Raw genomic sequence first — 15,972 nt, forward strand, 5'->3', positions numbered from 1 at the left:
AAATTTATGTGCAAGTTTAAAAGCGGAAGTCCTGTTTGACTTGCATTTAAAAGCGAAATTGCGAACATTTCAAGCTTGGTTGAAAGTATGTAACTATTTAAGCTGATTTTTTGTTAAAAAAAAATATGTCTGGAGAATTTAAGAAATGATATCAAAAGTCATATAGGTACATGGAGACAGGCCAATATTTCTAAGCCCTCTCTCTTTTTTTCAAAGTCCGTCATTATTTTGTTTTTTGTTATATTCCCTGGTAGTCCTGTCTGACTTAAAAGTCGGTTTGATGGCGGAAACTTAGTGCTATATTATATAGACAGTCTCTATATATAATTGTAGTATTAATCATAGTATACATGTAGATAAACGCAAAAATAATTGTCCTTTCCGCGTCTGTGAACATATGAAAACTATGTGTAAAAGTTAAAACCGAAGTATAAAAGTAGTGGTTCTTACGATATGAAAACCACGATATGGACAACGCTCTAATTGGCTTTTAATTTTTTCATTTTTGTTATCTATCATACGATTGGTTCTCAATGTTAAAACCGGAAGTCATGTGTGACATGAAAGTCGGATTGATGACGGAAGCAATATTCGGACGCCTTAATTTTCGTTTTTCTCCAAAATTAACCCAAAATGAACATTCATAAGAATGGATGACAAATGCGACTATGCATGGTACCTATAGGACACAGAGGCATGATGATTAATTCGTCGTGGGAGGAAGAGAAGCGACACACAAAATGAGGTCTTCTCGTTTAATAGTATAGAAAAGCGTTGACCTATAGTGCTTTCTATGTCTCTCACTTGAGAGGTTAAAGTGTTCGTGTATCCGTCTTTGAAGTAATGTCATCCACGTCTTTATAATAATTGTTTATCGTTTTTGACAGTTTTGCTTCTAGTTAAAAACGATTATCTATATTCAATTTTGTTCCAGTTGATGGAGGTCTCAGTTTTTGGCAATACTTAGCTAACACTCTTTTCACGTTCAGATGAAAGTTTTGAAAATAAATCTCAGCATCTCTTTTTACCAGTTTAACATTAGTGTTAGTTGACAATAACTTTTCCGGTCTCTCAGGAGAACACCATTTTCAGCACTGTAACATGAACTTTGCAACTGTTAAAATTTTGAGAGAGTAAGTTCACCTGCTTTCTTCTGTTGAAACTCTTAAAATTGTGTGGCCTAAAACTTAAGAACAGTTAAGTCTTTTATTGTCAAGAAAATGAAGAAATTCTCTTTGACTGTTAAAAATGTTTCATGGAAAATACTATTTATATGACTACTACGTCAAAAGTTGTACGAGATGGTTATGTCAACTTCTATTTCGGTTTTGCTGACCGATCATTCCCTTTTGAAACTTGGATTCGGTTTAGAAAATTGAATTGTATCTAGATAAACACAAGTTCGCTCAAGGCGAAATGATTATATAACATTGTAAAAAAGAAAACCATCAAACATGATGTTAAGATGAAAAAGTGCCAATTTGTATGCCCCACCTACAATAGTAGAGGGGCATTATGTTTTCTGCTCTGTACGTCCGCCTGTCTGTTCGTTCGTCCCGCGTCAGGTGAAAGTTTTTGGTCAAGGTAGTTTTTGATGGAAGCTGAAGTCCAATCAACTTGATACTTAGTACACTTGTTGCTTATGATATGATCTTTCTAATTTTAATGCCAAATTAATTTTTTTACCCAATTTTACAGTCCAATGAACATGGAAAATGATAGTGCGAGTGGGGCATCCGTGTACTTTGGACACATTCTTGTTTACACCTGCCTTTAACAAGACACTTCTTTCTGTAAAACTTATTTAAGTAACAAAACATTAACTTAGGAATGGACCTCGAATAAAAGTGTCTCTACTGTAATCTTATTGTGTCCCCTCTTCCCGTCAACGGAAAGGAAGTTTATAATCAATGCAATTACAGGTTGTATATTTTAACTGAACATTTCAGTCCTTCACCTAAATATCTCATTCCAGTCCAATCACTTTATTTGTCCATTAAACTCTGGTTTTTTTTCAAGTTCTTCTTTGCTCATTCCAAACGTGTACCTATAAAGCGTCAGTAGAAAGGTTAAACAAGATACCTCATTGGGAGTCTTTTTTTTCGAATTCTTCTTTCAAACATTTAGAAGGACGCGTCTGGAATTCGTTGACCGAGTGGTCTAAGTAGTTACTTTTATAATCACAAGCCAATCAGCACTGAGGCTGTGAGTTCGAACCCACTTGTGCAGACTCCAATATTAATTGGTTAGAAATATCAGTTTTACTAACGAAGGTCGGTGATTTTCCATGGGCATTCCTCCGGCTTCCTCCACCAATAAAAACTGGCCCGAGAACACAGTTATTTCGTAGTGCATTTCTTTTAGACAATAAATTCAAATTAAAAAAATCGCACCTGCTCTTTCTTTAAAAGATTTTTACAGTGAAGTGTACTCCCAGCGAGACAAATAATATCAAAATTGTAGAATCTTTCACCAGCTCTAACTCAAATTATTGACCTTTCTGTGTTAAGGGGTGTGAAATTCAGTTTGACAGCTTCAGACGTGATAAAATTTGACCTTTTTGAACTGGACCAAATCACTACTTAACATAAAGATTCAGCACCCAAATTTTATTAACATGTAATTACATCCCCCTACTTAATATTTCATGCATTTAATATCAAGACATAAATTGGGAAAGTGTATCAAATAAAACATGCAAGTTATACACTGTTTACACTAGGGACTACATTCGTAGACAACGAAACAAAGAAAAATAACTGTGTCCTTGAACCAACTGGCCGCCACGAAATAGCCTAAATGCGGTGCTTTAAATTGGCGTTAAAACACCAAAATTCAAATCAATAACCATGTATGAAAATATAATTAAGGTAGGTCTGTTTATGTAACTTATTTTATTCAACATAGGAGGGGACACTAGAACAACTGTATATTGCAGCAGTTGAGGACTTCAATAACATATTTACTGATACACCTGTTTTTTTAGTTACATGGTGTGTAAGTGACCTCATACGATATATATGGGGCCAGTAAATTCTATATTGAGATCCGATCTTTCATATGTTTTGTCTGGCAATTGTCTTAAGCCTTTCTGAAAGCAGGCTTTCTCTATGCTACCCGAAATAGAGTTTTCTCAGAGATTCAAAATGGCATCGGTGACAACTCTACCATTTTCATGTTTTTGTCTTTCAATTGTCTTAAACCATTGTGGTGACGTCAGCCTATTCATTTACCTTGGATTCTTTTTCTTGAATCAACGCTTCCTAAATCCGTCGCTGAAATTTACTCACCAAATTATATTCAATTGTTTTCTTTGTGTGTTTAATTTCATTAATTTTGAATTGGTCAATATACTGATATCTGTTCACTAATGGAATTCTTTTAAAAATCTACCTTTATTTTTTGTAATTTCTATATGCCTTCACTGGGGATCGAACCCGTCAATGAATTCTGTTATGTGTTACTAACATCAACATATCGACGAAACCTCTCGGCTACCAATATGTTATGAATTAATTGTCTAATTTATATATATAAATGAATATATGATTTACATCGGTACAACGGACACATAGGGATTGTACCTTTATATATACAGTCATAGGCAATCGGCAATCGTATAGTATGAGTTGGTAGCCGCGTTGTTTAATGGTTAAGCTCAATGAGTTATAACTTTTCGGTTTAGGTTCGAATGCTTGTATTCTTTTTGTTGACCCTATTCTCTAGTTTTCCTGTTTTTGTTTCTTGTTTTGTAATTTGTTGTGGATATTTTGTTTATTAAAGGCGATTTTGATCGTTAATTATCGGATCATAATTATTGTTGGCTATTCCAAATGTTGGAAACGATAATGTTTACATTATAGGTGTTTATTTTTGTTTTATAAATTAATACAGTATGATTTCATCTGTATATTCGCAAATTCCTATGCTAGAAAATCGTGATGTGCCTAGAATGAGCCTTCTTGTTAGAAATTTTGGAAACATGCTTTCTATATATACTATATATATATAGCATAACATCGTGGCCACAAGTTAAAAAAAATTCTGTTTAGTATTAAATTTATATTAAGATCCATTTTGTTACATCTTGTGATCAATTTTATTTGGCAATCCCAAATGACAGTCAGCAGGGTTAAAGAACATCAGTTGTTCGACCTGTTAGTCAAATGCGTATCCTGGTACTTTTGATAACTATTTGTTTAAATATACTTTTTCACTTTTTTGGTCTTTTGGAAAATGTAGTTTGTGCTGTTTTTAGACCCTTTTACAACGAAATTTGTTTTACATGCACACGTATAAAAATTGCGGTTTTTATCCAACGCAATCATAGGTTTGAACGTAGTTTTCAATTTAGACTCGTGTGTGCATATATATATACATGTTCTTTGTCAAGTTGTAGTCCCTGGCTTTGACACATTCCCCATTTTCATTCTAATTTTATTAGAAATAAGATCGAATATATCCAATTTTGTCAAAAAAGATAGTATTCAGATGTCTGATAAATGAGGATCTTTTTAAAAGGACAGACGTCTTGTGTTATATTTGTATTGTTTTAACCATTTAATTGTGATATATAATTTATTGTAATGCCTCGTTTGTCACGACAACATGGTTATTTAAACTCACTTACAATACCTTCTAATTAAGAATAGGCTTTATTGAAAAAAAAGACATTAACACAATAGTTTAAGTTAAAGATACAATGGATAAGCGTTGATTCATAAAAAACAAACCGTTCGCCCTCCGGGCTCATGGTTTCTTTTTCAAGATTCAACGCTTATCCATAATATATATATCACTTTCAGAATGCAGGCTTTCTTAAGATTAGTACTCTTCTTATCCGCCATCCTTTTATCCCTGGTTACTAAAGTCAGTATCGTATTCCATGAATGTATATGAACAGAACTGTGCGCAGTGACCAGGACAGTCCATTCTTCCATCATCTACATGAAACCAAACAAAATAGTCCAAAATCAGTGCTTAAAAGTGGCCTTAAAACACAGAATCAAATCAGAAGGAAGTAATGTCAAATTTTACACCCAATATACTGACAAGTTAAATGCAAAAATATATGTGAAATGCTCGAATATATAGTACGAATTCATATTAAATGCTCAGCAACTTAAGTGTACTATAGTATGTCTTTTCATGTTTAGCCATGACGGTTGGGTTGGCGTTTGATGGTTTTATTGATATGTCGGCTTTGAATTGGAGTTCCAGAATTTATCCGTGTTGCTAGTTTTTTTAATTCAATTATTTCATCTCTCGAGATATTAAGTTTTGAAGAAAGCTCTTTGATTAATAGATTTGGCATTGCATTTCATCATTCTTAATCTTTATTATGATTATGTTTCTGTATATACTATAATCAATTAGGATATAAAATGACAAAACTACGCAACTGTAAATCATTTCCAATGTTCCAAAGGACATGGTACTTTATTTACATTTCTAAAATTAACCTGGTTTGGGAAATCTCAAATACGTGTCATGCATTCTGTGCATAATAAAAAAAATACGTGTCATGCATTCTGTGCATAATAATAAAATGAACATTCATTAGTTAACGTATAACTTCTAAAAAAGTTTGAAATTCGTATTAAGAATTTACACTTTTATGATTTATGGTGCGATAAATAAGTTCTTTACCGCCATCCCTATCTGATATAACTAGAAAAATTGGTGAAATACGTTAATTCGAAATTGTCTTTAAATCTTTTCCCCAATCTATTTCTGTCTCAATTTGTTCAAAGTTTCCATAACACTACTCTGCAGAAAGCATGTTTTTGGCATAACATTCTCTCTAGGTCCGGTATGTTGTAAATCAAAGCAGGGAGAAAATCTTAAACACAGTTCTTCAGCTGCCTCCCTGTTTGAATTTTTAAAAGCAAAACTTTCAACCTTTTAAATCGTATTGGGGTATACCCTAGTTCCCTGATACGTACCAGGAGCTCTGTTGTCTGAATACAAGATTTCGAGGAGACATTAATCAAGGTTTTGATAACAACGAGTTTGCATCTGGTTGCCTGTCCGTACAATTTGCGGAGGCATATCATATTGCTTTAATTGCCAGTTCATAACTGGGAGACCACCATGATACTGTATAAATGCATGCCTTTATTGACAAGATGAAGAGAAACATTTGTCATCATAATTCAAATCATAGCATTTCAACCTTCTATTTAAATTTTTATTCTAAAATGGCGTGCTTCTGTCGCTTTGTGACAAAACCCGTGCTCTAAATCCGATAATATTTGTGAAGGGTGTAGTGATAATATTCCACACTTTGTTAAGGCAAACAATCAAATTGAATAGGGGCCATGGAGCTGCCATTGTTGAAATATCTTGCATTGTGGGTAATGAGAGTTACTGAGTAACTCAAACATATATTTTAGCACTGTCCTGTTTTTTGGTGAGGACAATATGTGTACCAATGAGACAATAACATAGACATTTTTTTTTACTATAAAATATGACGCTATATGTTCTTTTTAAAATTTGTAAAGATATTAAGGTTTCCTATTTGGTTTTTTTTTCGAGTATTTGATGACAAATGTGTTGGTCCGTGGAACCAATTGTCTCGCCTACTTTTGCTTTTAATGGCAGGCTTAACAAAAGGGAGGGAAAAGTAATAAAAAATATTTCTCTCAAAAACTCTTAATGTTATGAACGAGGGAGTTGGTCGTAAAAACATTGTTCACTCGTGAAAAGCGATGCTGCTCATACAGAATCATGAAAAGAACGTGTTCTTTAAACAAAAATCTCAGAAGGCAGAAGGATTTTTTTTGGATCATACAATTTTTCAATTCACTAAAATAGTACAAGCTTAGACGAGTCATAATGTACTATTTAATCAAAATTATTGATCATCCTCTGCAGAAAATCTTCTGAATTGCCAACTGCATTTGCTATGTGCATATGACTGTGTTCCAGGTAGGATTTTAAAAGGGCAGGGTGCCAATCATGAAAAAGGCACATTTTACGCGCGAAAGATAATTTGAAAAAGGCATGTTTAAATAAAAATGTAAATCAAACATTGTTTTATTACTTTGATGATAGGTAACATATATATACTATCACAATGATTTTAGCCTAGATATAACTTTTATTTTTCTATCTTTAGTACTGAAGAAATTGGCAAGCACATTGTCACACAATTTATTAAAACATTGCTTGCCACAAGTAAGTTTAACATGTACAATGTTTTGTAATGTATCCTGCTTCGTCCTATTTCTGTGGTTGCACTTAACGAGTTTAACTTGTGAGAATTGTCAAGTGTGTCATCCACGTGCTTCACTTCCTTGACATTATTATAAGAATCCCTGCAAGCAAGTGCAAGTACATGGTCCTTGCAATGGTTGGTGATAAGCGATGGATTGGACTCCTTCAATTTTGGCCATACACAGGTCAGAGCAGTGTTCATGTTCTTTTATCATATCTAATCGTATAGTTTTGCAGCCATTGTCACTCCATACACCCCCTGAACTGTGCGTTTGGCACAGCTGACAAATCATGACATCATCTAGATTTTGCAACCAGGGTCAAAAACCGCTTTATGTCTACTATTATGCTTTCTTCCTTTATTGGGGCTTTACGTAGATTCAAAAGTTCTACTCTCATCATTTTTTCTTTTTAAGTTCTCATCCAGTTTTTGGGGACTTTCATTTTCACTACTTCCATTACGATTTCTGAAAGAAGAAAAAAACGTTTACAAAGTATTTTTTTCCCGTTATCGACTTTTCCTAGAAGTAATTCTTTAGAATATTTTTTTAAATTTCTAGACAGTTATTTTGTTCAAGCTATCGTCGTTACACAAGAGTTGTAAAAAATATTATATTTCAGTGGATTTATTTTCAATCAAATGGAAATAGTAATTGTCAAAATTAAAAATAAAAAATATAACAAACTCACGTAGTGCTAAAAAAAGTCGGCTTAACTTCTGATCGTCACTTTTTTTTTTTTAATTTCCTCTTTTAATCGTCGTTCACGCTTAGGCATTGTGATTGTAAATAAGACAAGAAAAAATGCATTGTGGTTGTAAATAAGACAAGAAAAACAAACTCAGAATGTTATTTAGTTTTTATTTTTATTTAGGTTGCACTTTGTAAATAAACTCATCATAGATACTAGGACTAAATTAAATTACAGCTGTTTCTCAAAACACGCCTCTTTTAGGGAGATCTTGAATATTCATAGAAAATTAATTTTGTTTACATACTGGTTCCCAGTTATGCTCTCTGTGTTCCATCTCACAGAGACAGAACTTGGGAATGTTACCAGTAAATAAACATGTGCGTATTGATTACATTGAAATATGTGGTAACCTTTCATTCCAGGTAGTTGTAGTTAAGAAAATTAGTGTTAGTTTAAACTCTGAGAAGTTCAGGGCATATACACGCTGAAATATGCCGCACAACGCTATATTTTGACCTTTGAAAAAAATTGTGGTGCAAATGAACTTTCAATTCTAGGATAAGATTTTTTTTTCAAAACTTCATAGTAAAAGTGGTACAGTTTTAGAGGTAAAAGGGAGTTCCTATGGGAAATTGCATTGTCAATATTTACAGAATTGCAACCTTAATGAGTTAAAATCATCGCTAATTAATAGCTCCTAGTAGTACATACATATTATGTCTACATTGATCAGCTGTTATCGACACACAGGTAAATCTATTTTTAACGTTTCAATGTTGACAAGGACGCATTAATCTGTAAAAGCGGATCATAACAAAACGTGCAAAATCAAACATCATCGATCTCCAAAAGGGCAGGGCGCTTCGAAAACGTTAAAAGGGCGCCCTCTGAACGGCCTAGCTTGAACACTAATATGACCCTCGTATACGTATTGCATACACACATGATATTTAGTTTTGGCTGTAATTAGCCTTTTTAAAAGAAGTATTACCCAACATTTGTTTGCCGTGCGGATAGAGGCTAAAAACAATAGGAAGGGATTTTGGAGCCGCTGAAGGCCCCAAGTAGCTATAGAATTAATGTACTGGTTTTCATGCTTTAAGGAGGCTCGCGGGTACAAAAATTTCAGCAAAAAATTAAACATTTGTTTTTTTTCAAAACAAATTTTATTTATTACACTATCAGTTATTACTTTATGATATTATCATGCAGCTCTTTTGGGTCAATCAAGATTTTGTAATTAATGTTCAATAACGTTGGGGAATCTAGCTCTGTGCTGCTTGATAAAGTGAGTCTCCACCAAAATTGTCGATACCGACAATTGACCACAGCGGTATTGGGTGGGAATGGTTCACTGTAAAACTAGACACGAGACTAGAATGATATATAGTTTTATTGCACACAAGAAGTCAAAAACCTCATTTGAATATATAAACAAACACAAATATATAAATAAACACAAATACAATTAGTTCCGTTTACCTACTGACCTAATATTTTCTGTTATGATTTGACATAGTTAATCTGATTATAAAGTCTGATGACTGACCATGAACTATAGGTATTAACTTGATTGATTGATTGATTGTTGGTTGCTTTACGCCGCATTAGCACAAAAAGGCTATATCGCGGCGAGAGCTAATTAGAATATTTTTACAATTTAAAGCATATTTTTAAAATAAGACAAAAAGTCCTTCAATATACTTAAATTCTAGACTAAAGCAAATTGATTATTTACAAATAAAAATCAACAGTAAGATAACGTGATAAAAATAAAAAACGACTTAAATATAATAACATCTTTATATTCTATAATAAATTCCAATTTCTTTTAAATATCCAACGATATTTGTAAATGGAACATTATTAAATAAATCATACATATTATTGACATTGAAATGCTTCTTACGAATATCAGCAAAGTCAATACAATTAATTAAAACATGTTTAACAGTATACTTGCAGTTGCAAGGTACACATTGTGGTTCATCTTCATTTTTTAAAAGATACTCGTGTGTTATTCTAGTATGACCAATACGACATCTAGAAATAACACACTGATCTTTTCTGCACATAAAATTATTAAAAGGTTTGCCTAAATTAGGTTTAATTTCATGTAATTTATTATCATCGTTTTTACTCCATTCATTTTTCAGTATATTACAAAAATATTCCCTTATATTAGATTTTAAATCAGTATATGGTATATCATAGTTAGATAAAGGGTCACCCAGGGCATTCTTTGCTTACTATTTTTATGCTAACTGAAAATATTAGAAATATGCTTTAATACGAATTACAAGTTAATCCCTATAGTTCATAGTCAGTCATCAGACTTTATAATCAGATTAACTATGTCAAATCATAACAGAAAATATTAGGTCAGTTGGTAAACGGAACTAGTTGTATTTGTGTTTGTTTATATACTCAATGAGGTTTTTGACTGGTGTGCAATAAAACAATATATCATTCTAGTCTCGTGTCTAGTTTTACAGTTTTACAGTGAACCATTCCCACCCAAAACCGCTGTGGTCAATTGTCGGTATCGACAATTTTGGTGGAGACTCACTTTATCAAGTAGTTGTGAAAATAAAAATGGAACCCAACATCCACATATTCCAACATCTTTATTTAACTCATGTCAAACATTACTTAACCTGTCTAAGGAATAAAAATATTTCATTCCTGGTGATATTTTAATATATTCTAGAAAATCACTAGAACTGACTGAATAAATTTATAGAATTGCTTGCATCCAATCCTACATTAATATAATGTTTCGGCGGCATTTTTATAGATTCTAAAATGGGTTTTAGATATAGGCCCACCATCATCAGGGATTGTCCTATATTTCCTAATTTCGAATTTTAGTTGATGTTAGCAGATCTGCTAAATGTTTGTGCCTTTTATATGCTATAATAGGTTTTTCTTTGAATATCTTATTGCAAATCACATCTTTTTGTAATACATGCCAATATTTGATGATATATTTTCCCAGTTTTTTTATGCATGGGTTGTATTTTGTAGATAAAACTAAAGGAATTTCCTTTTTGTGTTTTTTAGAAAGTTTTCTCAATAGAAATTTTCTATCCCTTGTTCTTGCCTCATTTACACAATTATCTATCTCTTTCTCCTTGTATTCCCTCTTAATCAAGTTCAATTTGAACTGTGAAAGAATTTGTTCTAAATCATCTATATTATTTGTGTTTCTGATGTATCGTATAACCTCACCCTTGATAAAACCGGAAAACACATGTTTAATGTGACAACTGTTCCGATGTAGGTATAAAAATGTATTGATGGGTTTAAAGTGCGTTTTCAAATCCAATATGTTTTCATTGAGAAATCTTCTCCCTTTAAATAAATGAACATCTAGAAATGTAGTTTCAGCATTTGAAATGTCGTATGTGAATTTAAGGAACTTATGGTGGCTATTAGCTAACTCAAAAAAATCAATCAATTCTTGTTTGTTGCCATTGTATATTATAAAGCCATCATCCATGTATCTCACATAATAGAATATATTATTTCTATTACGGAATTTTGAAAGAATTTCTTTCATGATATTGTACATTAAAATGTTACAACATTCTGGGGAACAGCACGCCCCGATAGCTGCACCAAGACATTGTTGATATAGAAGTCCATTAAATTCAAAGATATTGTTTACGAGGACAGATCTAAGGAGGTGAAGTAGATCCTCTGTGGGTGGGCATTTTATTTTGTATTGTCATTTGTCAAAATCATCATAGGCAATTCTCACTGCAGATAATATTTCATCAATTGGACAATTTGTAAACATTTGGCTTATGTCAAAACTGCATAGCAGACAATCAACATGTGGTTTAATTGTTTCCAATTTGTGTATAAAATCTGATGTGTCTTTTATGTATGTTTGTTGTTTTTGCACGATAGGCACAAGAAAATAATCGACATAACGGCTTATATATTCTGTAATCGTGCCGATCTGAGAGATAATTGGTCGACCAGGTGGAACTATGTGATGAATATTAAACCCATTGAATTTTATATCAGATATGTCAGATTGAATCAATTTATGAATTGTTGGAAGTATGTGCATATGTCCTGCTCCATAATTTATTCTATTACCATTTATTAGGTAATTAAAAGTATCACTGTCAAGTATTCTCCTGTTGAACATACCTATTAGATATTCATTCAAACTGTTTCTAAGACGCTTGAAATCAAAATGGTCAACACTTTTGTAATGGTGAGAGGCAAGCTGTCTATTTGCTTCAGATAAGTAAATACTTTTATCTAAAATTACAACATTGTTGCTCTTGTCAGCTTTTTTAATAATGATCGATTTGTCATTTAAAAGTGTTGAAATGCTTAACCTCTCTAAAGCACTCAAATTATCTCTAAATTTTCGAGTCTGCATTGAAGACATTTCATGTTTGGTTTTGAAAATATAATTTTCAAGTGCGTTGCAACTATAGGGTGGCGTATAACCTGTTTTTTCTTTGAAAGGATGCATGTCTCCCTTTTCGTTTTGATGAAATAGAAATCTGCATCTCATTTTTCTTGTAAACTCATCAAAGTCTTTCAGTAAATCTTTTTTTGCCCGTTTTGTGGATGGGGCAGGAATGAATTTCAAACCTTTGGACAGAAGAAGATATTCATTGTCCGTTAATTTTCTCTGCGATAAATTAATGACATGCTCTTTTGCTTGCTTGATTTTATGTTTTAATTTAAAACATTGCATTGCAACTTTATTCTTTTGTCTTTTGTTATATTTCTTCCTTTTATCACTTTTGTTAAAGCGTCTAGCCATTTCTGTTATCACAGTAAATGTGGCTAATTGATATTAACGCAGACTCAACAAATTTAATATTATTTATCGGGGCGTGTTAGAACAAATCTGATTGGTGTTCTTTTCCGAATGATATGTCAATAAGACAGGTATAAATAAGATAATATACAAATTACCATACCTTTAATTATGACTGAGATTTATATTCCATACATTATTTATGAAAACAATAAAATATTTATCGTTTATCAAAACATAGATCCAAAAAGATGTGAAGTTGTATCTTGTCATTTGGTATGCTAAAATGTTTTTGTTCTCTAATAAGGTCTGCTTCTTCTAAAATTCTTTCTGCTGGCACCCTTTTTCCATTTCGGCTCTGTATTATTAGTTCGAGATCTAATGTTAGTTTTAAACTCAAGGAGTGTTTTTTCTTGGTTATCCTTCATTTCTATGAATCTTTTATGAAGCTCTTTACGCGCTTCACCGGCACTTTGGCTGGCTATTCCTATAATCTCTTTTGCATTGTCTAAAGGTTTTTTTATTTCACCAGTGACCTGAGCCAATTTGGCATCAAAGAACTCTATTGTTTCCGTCAGCAGGTTTGCACTAATTGCGGACTCCTTGGTGATCCACATCTCCTGTAGCTCCCTATAAATTGTTTTACTACTAACGTCAGGTCTGCAAGAGAGATTAATCCTGCAAAAGGGTGGAATGTTGCCCTCTGTTTGCAATGCGTAGGCAAGACCCTCTCTGGCTTTTGCTATGGCCAATCGTGTGTCCATCTTATTCCTCAAGTCGACAATCGCCGTAGAGATTGTGTCGGCAAAATCACCAACAGTTTTGTCCTCCTCCTTCCTCTTTGTGTTACTAATGTTTGTCACAGACAAGGTCAAGTCTATTTCATCTTCCTCAAAGGGTTGGGCAGCAAATTGTTCTTGCGTTGGAAGAATGTCTTCCTTTTTGGTCTTATTAAGAGAAAGCTTATTCATTCTTTCTAAAAACGTGATGTTGTTCATTCGGTACAATATTTCGAATGACAGTGATTATCATGCCACAAAGTATTTTTGGGGCTTGGAATGCTAGGAGTGTTTCATTTCCTTTCACTTCCACATAAATTTTACGAGGTGTGAAATTTCTGACAGAGGTCACCTGATGTTTTGATATCAAAACTGATGCCTTTCCATTTTAATTATGTATTTCCTGTTGCCGAAACATAAATTATTCGGTTTGGTTGTGCAAACAATGACCAGATTCTTTGCAATAATTTCATGGTCATTCCTCCTCCAATATTTTGCAAAAATTGGGTCAATTTGTTTGGCATGTAATTCAACAAAGACTAGGAATACGGATCACCAAATGCATGATGATGCACGGGAAGGTTCCAGGGGGACAAAGTCCCTACTATACAATGAAAATAAAAATGGAACCCAACATAAAATGAAAATAAAAATGGAACCCAACATCCACATATTCCAACATCTTTATTTAACTCATGTCAAACATTACTTAACCTGTCTAAGGAATAAAAATATTTCATTCCTGGTGATATTTTAATATATTCTAGAAAATCACTAGAACTGACTGAATAAATTTATAGAATTGCTTGCATCCAATCCTACATTAATATAATGTTTCGGCGGCATTTTTATAGATTCTAAAATGGGTTTTAGATATAGGCCCGCCATCATCAGGGATTGTCCTATATTTCCTAATTTCGAATTTTAGTTGATGTTAGCAGATCTGCTAAATTTTTGTGCCTTTTATATGCTATAATTGGTTTTTCTTTGAATATCTTATTGCAAATCACATCTTTTTGTAATACATGCCAATATTTGATGATATATTTTCCCAGTTTTTTTATGCATGGGTTGTATTTTGTAGATAAAACTAAAGGAATTTCCTTTTTTTGTTTTTTAGAAAGTTTTCTCAATAGAAATTTTCTATCCCTTGTTCTTGCCTCATTTACACAATTATCTATCTCTTTCTCTTTGTATTCCCTCTCTTAATCAAGTTCAATTTGAACTGTGAAAGAATTTGTTCTAAATCATCTATATTATTTGTGTTTCTGATGTATCGTATAACCTCACCCTTGATAAAACCGGAAAACACATGTTTAATGTGACAACTGTTCCGATGTAGGTATAAAAATGTATTGGTGGGTTTAAAGTGCGTTTTCAAATCCAATATGTTTTCATTGAGAAATCTTCTCCCTTTAAATAAATGAACATCTAGAAATGTAGTTTCAGCATTTGAAATGTCGTATGTGAATTTAAGGAACTTATGGTGGCTATTAGCTAACTCAAAAAAATCAATCAATTCTTGTTTGCTGCCATTGTATATTATAAAGCCATCATCCATGTATCTCACACAATAGAATATATTATTTCTATTACGGAATTTTGAAAGAATTTCTTTCATGATATTGTACATTAAAATGTTACAACATTCTGGGGAACAGCACGCCCCGATAGCTGCACCAAGACATTGTTGATATAGAAGTCCATTAAATTCAAAGATATTGTTTACGAGGACAGATCTAAGGAGGTGAAGTAGATCCTCTGTGGGTGGGCATTTTATTTTGTATTGTCATTTGTCAAAATCATCATAGGCAATTCTCACTGCAGATAATATTTCATCAATTGGACAATTTGTAAACATTTGGCTTATGTCAAAACTGCATAGCAGACAATCAACATGTGGTTTAATTGTTTCCAATTTGTGTATAAAATCTGATGTGTCTTTTATGTATGTTTGTTGTTTTTGCACGATAGGCACAAGAAAATAATCGACATAACTGCTTATATATTCTGTAATCGTGCCGATCTGAGAGATAATTGGTCGACCAGGTGGAACTATGTTATGAATATTAAACCCATTGAATTTTATATCAGATATGTCAGATTGAATCAATTTATGAATTTTTGGAAGTATGTGCATATGTCCTGCTCCATAATTTATTCTATTACCATTTATTAGGTAATTAAAAGTATCACTGTCAAGTATTCTCCTGTTGAACATACTTATTAGATATTCATTCAAACTGTTTCTAAGACGCTTGAAATCAAAATGGTCAACACTTTTGTAATGGTGAGAGGCAAGCTGTCTATTTGCTTCAGATAAGTAAATACTTTTATCTAAAATTACAACATTGTTGCTCTTGTCAGCTTTTTTAATAATGATCGATTTGTCATTTAAATGTGTTGAAATGCTTAACCTTTCTAAAGCACTCAAATTATCTCTAAATTTTCGAGTCTGCATTGAAGACATTTCATGTTTGGTTTTGA

Source organism: Mytilus edulis, chromosome 11 (genome assembly GCF_963676685.1).
Source record: "Mytilus edulis chromosome 11, xbMytEdul2.2, whole genome shotgun sequence".
Lineage (NCBI taxonomy): Eukaryota > Metazoa > Mollusca > Bivalvia > Mytilida > Mytilidae > Mytilus > Mytilus edulis.